The sequence below is a fragment of the Ovis aries genome, chromosome 24, assembly GCF_016772045.2.
Source record: "Ovis aries strain OAR_USU_Benz2616 breed Rambouillet chromosome 24, ARS-UI_Ramb_v3.0, whole genome shotgun sequence".
Taxonomy (NCBI): Eukaryota; Metazoa; Chordata; class Mammalia; order Artiodactyla; family Bovidae; genus Ovis; species Ovis aries.
Window position 1 is genome coordinate 9,599,865 of NC_056077.1, and position 10,917 is coordinate 9,610,781.

At 43.1% G+C, this 10,917-nt stretch overlaps 1 non-coding gene across 1 annotated transcript; it reads right to left on the reverse strand.

Annotated features, from left to right (window-relative positions):
• Positions 1-10,554: 10,554 nt before the first annotated feature.
• LOC114110687 (U6 spliceosomal RNA) lies at positions 10,555-10,661 on the reverse strand. Its single transcript, XR_003586930.1, has one exon. It is a non-coding gene; the product is annotated as a U6 spliceosomal RNA (small nuclear RNA).
• Between the last annotated feature and the right edge of the window lie 256 nt (positions 10,662-10,917).

Genomic DNA, 10,917 nt, shown 5'->3' on the forward strand with positions numbered 1-10,917 from the left:
CTTAGCCCCCAGGACACTCTTGTGGACTGAATATTTGTGTTCCCCCAAACATTGAGATCTTAACCTCAACCTAAAGGTGTTAAGAGGTGGGAACTTTGGGGTGGGGTTAGCGCCCTTATAAAAAAGGATCCTGAAAGCACTCTTCTGCCCCATGGGAACACAACTATCTATGAATGAGAAAGCTGACTCTCATAGATACTGAATCAGCCTTGAATTTGGACTTTCCAGCCTCCAAAACCATGAGAAATAAATAAATGTTTAAGCTACCTGGTTTATGATATTCCATTTCAGCAACCCAAACAGGTAATGATGTGACAGTTTAGTTGCTAAGTCGTGTCTGATTTTGGTGACTTCACCAGGCTCCTCTGTCCATGAGATTTCCAAGGCATGAATACTGGAGTGGGTTCCCATTTCCTTCTCCAGAGGTTGTCCCACCCCAGGGATGGAACGCAAGCCTCCTGCATTGCATACAACTTCTTTACCGCTGAGCCACCAAGGAAGCCCCAACCCAAACAGGCTAAGACACATATCTTGTCTCAGAGGCTCATCTCTGAGTCATCATAATGACCATAGCAATGTCTCATGAGAAGCCAGGATGGCTCATGTGCCATTCCTGTTTGTAGCCAGCAATGTGGCATAATGTGATGGGCCACGGTCTACCTTTCCCCAGATCAGGGAATCTGAACAAGATTTACACCCTGTTAGCTGGGAAGAAGAGAGGAAGATATACATTTTTAGGCAATAAACAATGTCTGCCACACTAGAGGAATCTGTTGAATGGTAGGTATATTTAACAATATCCTAAAAACTGAGAAGAAAATTTGAGATCAAAAAACCAAGCAGGCAACTCCATAAAGTGAAATTATGAAGTTTATTGTGGGTAACTTACATACTGGCAGGACTGGGCAGATGACAATCCAGAAGCATTCACAGCTGGACTCTGAGCCTTTAAAAGGGACACAGTGGTATTTAAAGGAGCCAAAGTTGAAGATATAATCTGAACACTAAGGGAAAAGCGCGTCTACAATGATGGGATTTGAGGGGTTTTTTCCTCCCCCAGGGAGTCTCATGATCGTTCACCGTCTCTGTGAGCAAAGACATTCTTCCAGTTTCCACATCAGAAAAAGCCAAGGGTAAAAGTTGATAGGAAACTCATCTGGCTTGGGCACATTCCTTATGAGTAAGCTAAAGTTCAGTCATGCAGAAAGGGACAGAGGTAGGACTGAGGGCCAAAGATGAAACGGACAGAATGGAATCAGTACGCTTCAGCCACACTACCAGTTAGCTACTGCTGCATAACAAACAAGTCCAAAACTCAATGACTTAAAACAATAGGTATTTGGAATCCACAGGTCAGCTGGGTGGTTCTGCAGGTCTTAGTAGGCTCACACATCATCAGTGATAGGTGTCGGTTGGGTAGGTGGCTCTGCTCATCTGGGCTGGGCTTTCTCACATGACAAGAGGCAGGTTGGGTGTAGGCTGAGGTGCCTTAAATTTGCCAACAGGGTTTTTCACTCTCCAGTAGTCTAACTTAGGTTTGTTCATATGACAGAGTTGGGATTCCAGAAGAAAGAGCAAAAGCTGAAAGGTTCTCTTAAGGTCTAGGCTCAAAACTGACACACTTTTAATGCTGCTGCATTCCCTTAGCCTGAACAACTCACCAGACCAACCCAGACTGAAAGGCTGGGGAAACAGCTCTAACTCTTGATGTGAGGAGCCACAGAGTCACATTATAAAGGGTGTTGTTAAAGGAAGAGATAAAAGATTTAGGATGTTTTATGCAATCAAGCTGCCACACATTTTTAGTATTGAGAAATATTGAGCATGCTTGTAAGGTGAGGTCATGTTTGTAAGTGGAAATGGATCACAACCGAGATGGAAAAATTGACCGTGCAAAAGGGAATTTCATTATCCTTGCAGTCACACAACCCCATAATTGGGTCATTTGGACCATAGTGTTTTGGTGGGAATTTTATTGCCTTATATACACACAGTATATATACGCTAGCGCTCTACTCTCCAAGGACTGATAAAGCAAAGCTATTGATTGGGTGTACTGCAGTGTGTGTGTGTGCGTGTTAGTTGCTTAGTTGTGTCCGACTCCTTGCAACCCCACAGGCTGTAGCCCACCAGGCCCCTCTGTCCATGGGATTCTCCAGGCAGGAACACTGGAGTGGGTTGCCATTTCCTTCTCAGAGGAGAGCATCACTTACAAGAGTCCTGGTAGTATCTTAAAATGGGGAAATTAGTGTTAGAAAGCAAAAGCTTTTCCTCTGTCTTCTTAGGCTCTTTATCAAGACGCCTGTGAATTGCACTTTGCTGCTGTTGTTGTTTAATCACTAAGTCAGGTCTGACTCTTTACAACCCCATGGACTGTATAGCCCACCAGGCTCCCCTGTCCATGGGATTTCCCAGGCAAGAATACTGGAATGGGTTACCATTTCCTTCTCTAGGGGATCTTCCCAACCCAGGGATCGAACCTGAGTCTCCTGCACTGACAGGCAGATTATTTACCACTCAGCCACCTGGGAAGCCCTGTGAATTGCACTAGCAAAAGACTAATAGGGAAAAAAAAACCTCACAATTTTTAGTAATATTTAAGTGCATGGGAGGTCACAGAAAAGAATGAAAACTTGGAAAAGTTGTTCAAGGACTTATGTATCCTTTTTGAGGGGCTGCGATGGGTCTTCGTTGCTGCCCTCAGGCTTCCTCTAGTTGTGGTGAGCAGGGGAAACTCTAGCTGAGGTGCGCAGGTTTCTCACTTCAGTGGTTTCTCTTGCTGAGGAGCACACACTCTACCTGCTCATGCTTCAGCAGCAGCAGCTCAAAAATTCTGGAGCATGGACTTCAGTAGTTGCAGCGCACACGCTTAGTTGCCCCCATGGCGTATGGAATTTTCCTCGACCAGGGACGCGGACTTTTAACCACTGGACTACCAGGGAAGTCCTAGGTACACTTTCAAAAAAGGAAAGAGAGTTTGGGCTTCAAGAGACAATATGTTACGGGGAAATTACTAGAAATTATACAGAGAGAACTAATAGGAGAACAGGAGTTACTTTAGTGAGGTCTATGTACGCAAACTCACTTTGGTACAGACTCCCCACATTCAACAATGAGTCATTTTTCTCTTGCAAGTAGTGGGGGAAAGGACTGGGTGCCACCCTCAAAGGGAAATGTACACCCTGCTTTATAGTGCTTCCTAGGTGGCACAGTGGTAAAGACTCTGCCTGCCAAGTCAGGAAGGCAGGAAGATCCTGCCTGTGTCAGGAAGATCCTCCAAAGAAGGAAATGGCAACCCACTCCAGTAGTCTTGCCTGGAAAATCCCACGGACAGAAGAGCCTGGAGGGATACAGTCCATGGGGTCACAAAGAGGCAGACACGACTGAGCACACCAGTCAGGTGCACTTCAGTCAGATAAGAGGAGGGCAGAGACCTCTTCCTCCATCTGTTGACTCAACTGCCTTCACGGAAAAATAAACACCAAAATGGCATATTTTGAGGTGTCATATTCTGATCTCCTTTTTTAGCAGAGGGTATTTGCAGGACTTTACGGCCTGGGCCGGGTGATTTTAATGTGGGTTTTGCAAGGTAGGAGACCATGTAGCCTTGGGCCTAGCTTGTGACATAATAGCTTTGGGTAGGTGGGCCCGCTGATTCTAAGATCTTAAAAGCAAACTGTGATGAACAGTCTATTTTAGCTAGGTCGCAGTCTTATTTTCTAAGAGCAAGCATTTCCTGGAATCAGCAGCTAACTGTTTTATGCCTGGTTTCTGTGTTATTTAATGTACGCATGGACACACATTCCTGGTCCCAGTATGGTTTAATTCAGGCACAGGAAATTATGTCAGTTTCTGTTCTCATATATATTCAATGTGTTTTATTTATTGCCTCCTTTTCTCCAACTCCACCTGTCTCTGGGTGAAATATTCCACGACCTTACTTCTCAAAAGTATGAAACAATTTTTGAACTGCACACAAAGTATGTGTAAATCCAAGCAAAACAGGCAACACAACACTGGAAAATGTTCTAGGCAGGGAATTAATTGAAAGGCCTGATTTCACTATTTTTGCAAACAGGACACAGACTCCCACACAACCTCTTTTAAAAATCACTTCATCTTCAGAAAAGCTAGATTTCTCAACCAACGTTTGGTACATTTTTACAATAACACTCTAAAAAGCTCTGACATTGACAGATTCCAAAGAAAACGAGGCAATATCTAAAACTTAGAATACTACTCACGGAGCATATGGCTAGACGCTTTATTTAAAGGAAAGGACCAGGAATCCAGAAAGACTATAATTAGAAAAACTTCATGCACTGCTCACAAGAACAAGTAGCTTTCCTGGTACCTGAATGTTTAAGATAATGACCTCTGACATTTTGAAAAATGGCTATATTGTACCAAGTCAATAAAACTGAAAAGGCACGGTCTGTGAGCAGAAAACTGTGTGATGTGACATGTTTCTGGTTGTTTCTAGATGAGGTAAGATGATGGGCTGTAAGACCCTTTTTTGTTGTCATGACAACCATTTCCTTTCAGTTAAGCTCCGTTCGTCGCTCAGTCGCATCTGACTCTGCGACCCCATGAACCACAGGTGCATTCATAAACTGGCATGCTGCAGTTCATGGGGTCGTCAAGAGTCAGACATGACTGAGCGACTGAACTGAACTGAACTGAACTGAATCGCAGCATGCCAGGCCTCCCTATCCATCACCAACTCCAAGAGCCCACCAAAACCCATGTCCATTGTGTTGGTGATGCCATCAAACCATCTCATCCTCTGTCGTCCCCTTCTCCTCCTGCCCTCAATCTTTCCCAGCATCAGGGTCTTTTCAAATGAGTCAGCTCTCTGCATCAGGTGGCCAAAGTATTGGAGTTTTAACTTCAACATCAGTCCTTCCAATGAACACCCAGGACTAAACTCCTTTAGGATGGACTGGTTGGATCTCCTTAAACTCCAAGGGACTCTCAAGAGTCTTCTCCAACACCCCAGTTCAAAAGCATCAGTTCTTCAGTGTTCAGCTTTCTTCACAATCCAACTTTTACATCCATACATGAGCACTGGAAAAACCATAGCCTTGACTAGACAAACCTTAGTTGGAAAAGTAATGTCTCTGCCTTTGAATATGCTGCCTAAGTTGGTCATAACTTTTCTTCCAAGGAGTAAGCGTCTTTTCATTTCATGGCTGCAATCAACATCTGCAGTGATTTTGGAGCCCCCACAAAATAAAGTCTGACACCGTTTCCACTGTTTCCCCATCTATTTCCCATGAAGTGATGGGACCAGATGCCATGATCTTCATTTTCTGAATGTTGAGCTTTAAGCCAACTTTTTTGCTCTCCACTTTCACTCTTATCAAGATGCTTTTGAGTTCTTCTTCACTTTCTGCCATAAGGGTGGTGTCATCTGCATATCTGAGGTTATTGATATTTCTCCCTGCAATCTTGATTCCAGCTTGTGCTTCTTCCAGCCCAGTGTTTCTCATGATGTACTCTGCATAGAAGTTAAATAAGCAGGGTGACAATATACAGCCTTGAGGTACTACTTTTCCTATTTGGAACCAATCTGTTGTGTCATGTCCAGTTCTAACTGTTGCTTCCTGACCTGCATATAGGTTTCTCAAGAGGCAGGTCAAGTGGTCTGGTATTCCTATCTCTTTCAGAATTTTTCACAGTTTGTTGTGATCCACACAGTCAAAGGCTTTGGCATAGTCAATAAAGCAGAAATAGATGTTTTTCTGGAACTTTCTTCCTTTTTTGATGAGCCAGGGGATGTGGGCAATTTGATCTCTGGTTCCTCTGCCTTTTCTGAAACCAGCTTGAACATCAGGAAGTTCACAGTTCACATACTGCTGAAGCCTGGCTTGGAGAATTTTGAGCATTATTTGCTAGCCTGTGAGATGAGTGCAATTGTGCAGTAGTTTGAGCATTCATTGGCATTGTCTTTCTTTGGGATTGGAATGAAAACGGACCTTTTCCAGTCCTGTGGCCACTGCTGAGTTTTCCAAATTTGCTGGCATATTGAGTGCAGCACTTTCACAGCATCATCTTTCAGGATTTGAAATAGCTCCACTGGAATTCCATCACCTCCACTAGCTTTGTTCATCATGATGCTTCCTAAGGGCCACTTGACTTCACATTCCAGGATGTCTGGCTCTAGATGAGTGATCACACCATCGTGATTATCTGGGTCGTGAAGCTCTTTTTTGTACAGTTCTTCTGGGTATTCTTGCCACCCCTTCTTAGTATCTTCTGCTTCTGTTAGGTCCATACCATTTCTGTGCTTTATCGAGCCCATCTTTGCATGAAATATTCCCTTGGTATCTCTAATTTTCTTGAAGAGATCTCTAGCCGTTCCCATTCTGTTGTTTTCCGCTATATTTTTGCATGGATCAACAAAAGAGTCTGAAATGCAGTACTTGGATGCAGTCTCAAAAATGACAGAATGATCTCTGTTCATTCCCAAGGAAACCATTCAATATCACAGTAATCCAAGTCTATGCCCCAACCAGTAATGCTGAAGAAGCTGAAGTTGAATGGTTCTATGAAGACCTACAAGACCTTTTAGAACTAACGCCCAAAAAAGATGTCCTTTTCATTATAGGGGACTGGAATGCAAAAGTAGGAAGTCAAGAAACACCTGTGGTAACAGGCAAATTTGGCCTCGGAATACAGAATGAACCAGGGCAAAGGCTAATAGAGTTTTGCCAAGAGAATGCACTGGTCATAGCAAACACCCTCTTCCAACAACACAAGAGAAGTCTCTACACATGGACATCACTAGATGGCAACACTGAAATCAAATTGATTATATTCTTTGCAGCCAAAGATGGAGAAGCTCTATACAGTCAGCAAAAAGAAGACCAGGAGCTGACTGTGGCTCAGATCATGAGCTCCTTATTGCCAAATTCAGACTTGAATTGAAGAAAGTAGGGAAAACCACTAGACCATTCAGCTATGACCTAAATCAAATTCCTTATGATTATACAGTGGAAGTGAGAAATAGATTTAGGGGACCAGATCTGATAGATATAGTGCCCAATGAACTATGGACGGAGGTTCGTGACACTGTACAGGAGACAGGAATCAGGACCATCCCCATGGAAAAGAAATGCAAAAAAGCAAAATGGCTATCTAGGGAGGCCTTACAAATAGCTGTGAAAAGAAGAGAAGTGAAAAGCAAAGGAGAAAAGGAAAGATAAAAGCATCTGAGTGCAGAGTTCCAAAGAACAGCAACTTCTCAATTGTGTGAACAAAATATTCTATATTTATTGCTTACTCTCGTCCAGTTTGTGTTTCTATCCTTTTCCACTGAACAATCATTTTAAATACGTTTGGTTGTGGTGGTGGTGATGGTGTATACCCTTCTTTTGACATCTTTCTATAGACTTTGTTTTTGAAATGACCACTACTGAATTCCTATGTGCAACAAAGTTTTTTTGTCTGACAATAGACTTTTTCCACAGAGACTCTCCAGAACTGGTGATTGGCAATGGTCCTAGGTACAGATATTTTTTAAATTCTGATGTTCTCTGTATAAACCCATCTGTAGTCAAAAACTGCAGTTGGGGAAGGAGGTAGGATTGGAGTGGTGCTCCAGTGAGGGAAGAGAAATCAGTGACCTTGTCAGCCATGAGAACTCAAAAAGGAATACAGAATTGTTATAAAGTCCCTGGCTTTCCACATGACCCTGAACTTCGAAGACACATTAGAAGGGGTCCCCAATTTCATATTTTCTCAGTCCTCCCATTTCTTAAGCCTCTCTCCTTAAAGCTGCATGAGAATATATTTTATTTAGGGGCCAGCTGCTCTGCCCAAGGAAAATGGAAAACAAGCATGTCTCTGAGGATAACAAATGTGGTTGACCTTGGGTGGAAGGGAGTGGCGCAGATAAAAGTCCTTGAATGAGGAACAAGGAACTGAAAAATATCACACGTCTTTGGGAAAGAGAGAATCATTGTAGAACAAGATAAGTGAGTGCTCTGAGCTTGTGTTGGGATGGAAAATAGGACCCCTCGGCCCTTGGGCAGGAAGAGGAGGATAGTGGGCCTGAATGGTCCAGGGTAAAGCAGCTCAGAGAGAAGGGAGCGGGGATCAGGGATCTTTAGTAACCCATGTCTGCAGCGGTTTCTTGGACCTAACAAGGATGTGTCTTTACTTTCATTGGTTGGGAAACTGATGTGAGAGGCTGAAAAATTCCTAACAGAGCTGCGACTGTGTGCCAGGTGCCATTCTAAGTGTGTTTCATTTGGTAACCCATGTAATGCTGTCAAAGAAAATGCAGTAAGGTAAAGTGGCAAAAACAAGATTGACTCAGAATTATGGCTACAGAGGTAAAGAGACCTCTGTGTGGAACCGGGCTCAATTCCGAAATCAACAAGGACCAGTCGGGGGACTCCTAGCCAGGGAGAAAGGTGGTGGTTGGGGGCTGGAAAATCAAGAGGAAACACGGGATTCTGCCTAAAACAACCTAACCAGATTCTCACTGAAAGTGGAGCAAAGTGATCAGACATCACCTAGTGGTCAGACATCACCTGGGGGATGGGGGTGGATGAGGAATTTGGTCAGACATCCATGGTGACCAGATGCTGAGAGTGGGGGATGCTGGTTAAGCTGACTTAGCCATTTTTGCTAAGACTGGGCCATGCCAAGAAGAGGACGGGAGCCCCAAACCTAAGTTCTCCTTGGGAAGAGAGTTTAGAGGAGCTGATTAAAGTTTGGTCAAGGAGAGAGCCTTTGTCAACCTTTAAAACAGCTCTACGAAATAGATAATGTTATTCCCTTTTACAGATGAGAACCCTGGGGTGTAGAGAGTCTGGCCAACCTTAGATTCAGTTCTCTGTGCTTAGGCAGCGTACTTCACTGAGGGCACGGTGTGAGTACATTAACCTGCTGTAGATCTGACTACTTTTTGCCAATCAACAGTCACACGATTTTTAACTTGAACCTCAATTTCAGCTCCTTGGAGAATGACTACCTCCCTCTTCGAGGTAACGCTCCAAAGCCTCCCAAAATGAAATTCACATCTTTTCAAGTGAAGGGGATCCAGACAGACCACCCTGAAACATTCCACTTTGGCTTAAGAATCATTTTGAACTGAAGACGTTTGTGCTTCTGAAATCCCTCAAAGGTAGAACCTCCTGAAAGAATTCAGTTGTCCTAAGTGCCCTCTCCAGGAGCCACTTGAGTCTTCTCCTGAGGGGAGAAGTCAGTACCCCACCCAGACAGACTGTCACAGGACTGTTCTGTCTTGCATCTAACCTTTTAAGGATTCATCGAGCTTTCCAAAGCATCATTTTCTTCTCTATAGATACTGATTCTCATTCTGTTTCCCCTACTAAGGAACATAGATCTCAAATTCTAACTACTCCTCTGTGCTAGTTTTTATTGTTTAATTGCTCAGTTGGGTCCAACTCTTTTAAGACCCTATGGACTGTAGCCCGCCGGCCTCCTCTGTTCATGGGATACTCCAAACAATAATACTGGAGTGGGTTCCCATGCCTCCTCCAGGGCATCTCCCCAACACAAGAATCGAACTCTCATCTCTTGTGTCTCCTGCATTAGCAGATGGGTTCTTTACCACTGAGCCACCAGGGAAGCCCCCTGAGCTACTTACCTTTCTCCCACGTATATGTGCAGTATGCATGCTAGCACACTTCTATTTGATTGATCCTTGTTTTTTTTTTTTAATTAATTGATTTTCTATTGAAGGATAATTGCTTTACAGAATTTTGCTGTTTTCTGTCAAACCTCAACATGAATCAGCCATAGGTATACATATGTCCCCTCCCTTTCGAACTTCCCTCCCATCTCCCTCCCCAATCCACCCTTCTAGGTTAATACAGAGCCCCTGTTTGAATTTCTTGAGCCATATAGCAAATTCCTGTTGGCTATCTATTTTACATATAATAATGTAAGTTTCCACATTACTCTTTCCATGCATCTCACCCTCTCCTCCCCTCTCCCCAAGTCCATAAGTCTATTCTCTATGTCTGTTTCTCCACTGCTGCCCTGTAAGTAAATTATTCAGTACCATTTTTCTAGATTCCATATATATGTGTTGGAATACGGTGTTTATCTTTCTCTTTCTGACTCACTTCACTCTATATAATAGCTCCTAGGTTCTTCCACTTCATTAGAACTGACTCAAATGTGTTCCTTTTTATGACTGAGTAATATTCCATTGTGTATATATACCAGAACTTCTTTATCCATTCATCTGTTGATGGACATCTAAGTTGCTTCCATGTTCTAGATACTGTAAATAGTGCTGCAACAAACAATGGGATACATGTGTCTCTTTCAGTTTTGGTTTCCTCAGGGTATATGCCTAGGAGTGGGATTGCTGGGTCAGATGGTGGTTTTATTCCTAGTTTTTTAAGGAATCTCCATACTGTCTTCCATAATGGCTGTATCAATTTACATTCCCACCAACAGTGCAAGAGAGTTCCCTTTTCTCCACACCTTCTCCAGCATTTATTGTTTGTAGACTTTTTGATGATGGCCATTCTGACCAGTGTGAGGTGATATCTCATTGTAGTTTTGATTAAAAATATGGAATGCTTCACGAATTTGTGTGCCATCCTTGCGCAGGGGCGATGCTAATATTCTCTGTATCGTTCCAATTTTAGTATATGTGCTGCTGAAGAGAGCACTGACTGATCCTTGTTAATTGGTCTTTTGTTGGTCTCGTTTACAGGGCCCCAGTTGAAAATGCCTAAGATGGGCAGAGGGAAAAGATTTTTTTATTCCCCTACACAATTCAGACCATCTTAAATACATCCTCCCTGTTTGGTGAAAGTCCATCCAGTCTTTTTTGCTTTTGTGAAGCAACAAGTAATTAAAAACTGGTTCCATTTATCCAGAAGACAGACTTCATGATGTGGTCACATTTTCTGATGTCTCTACTCA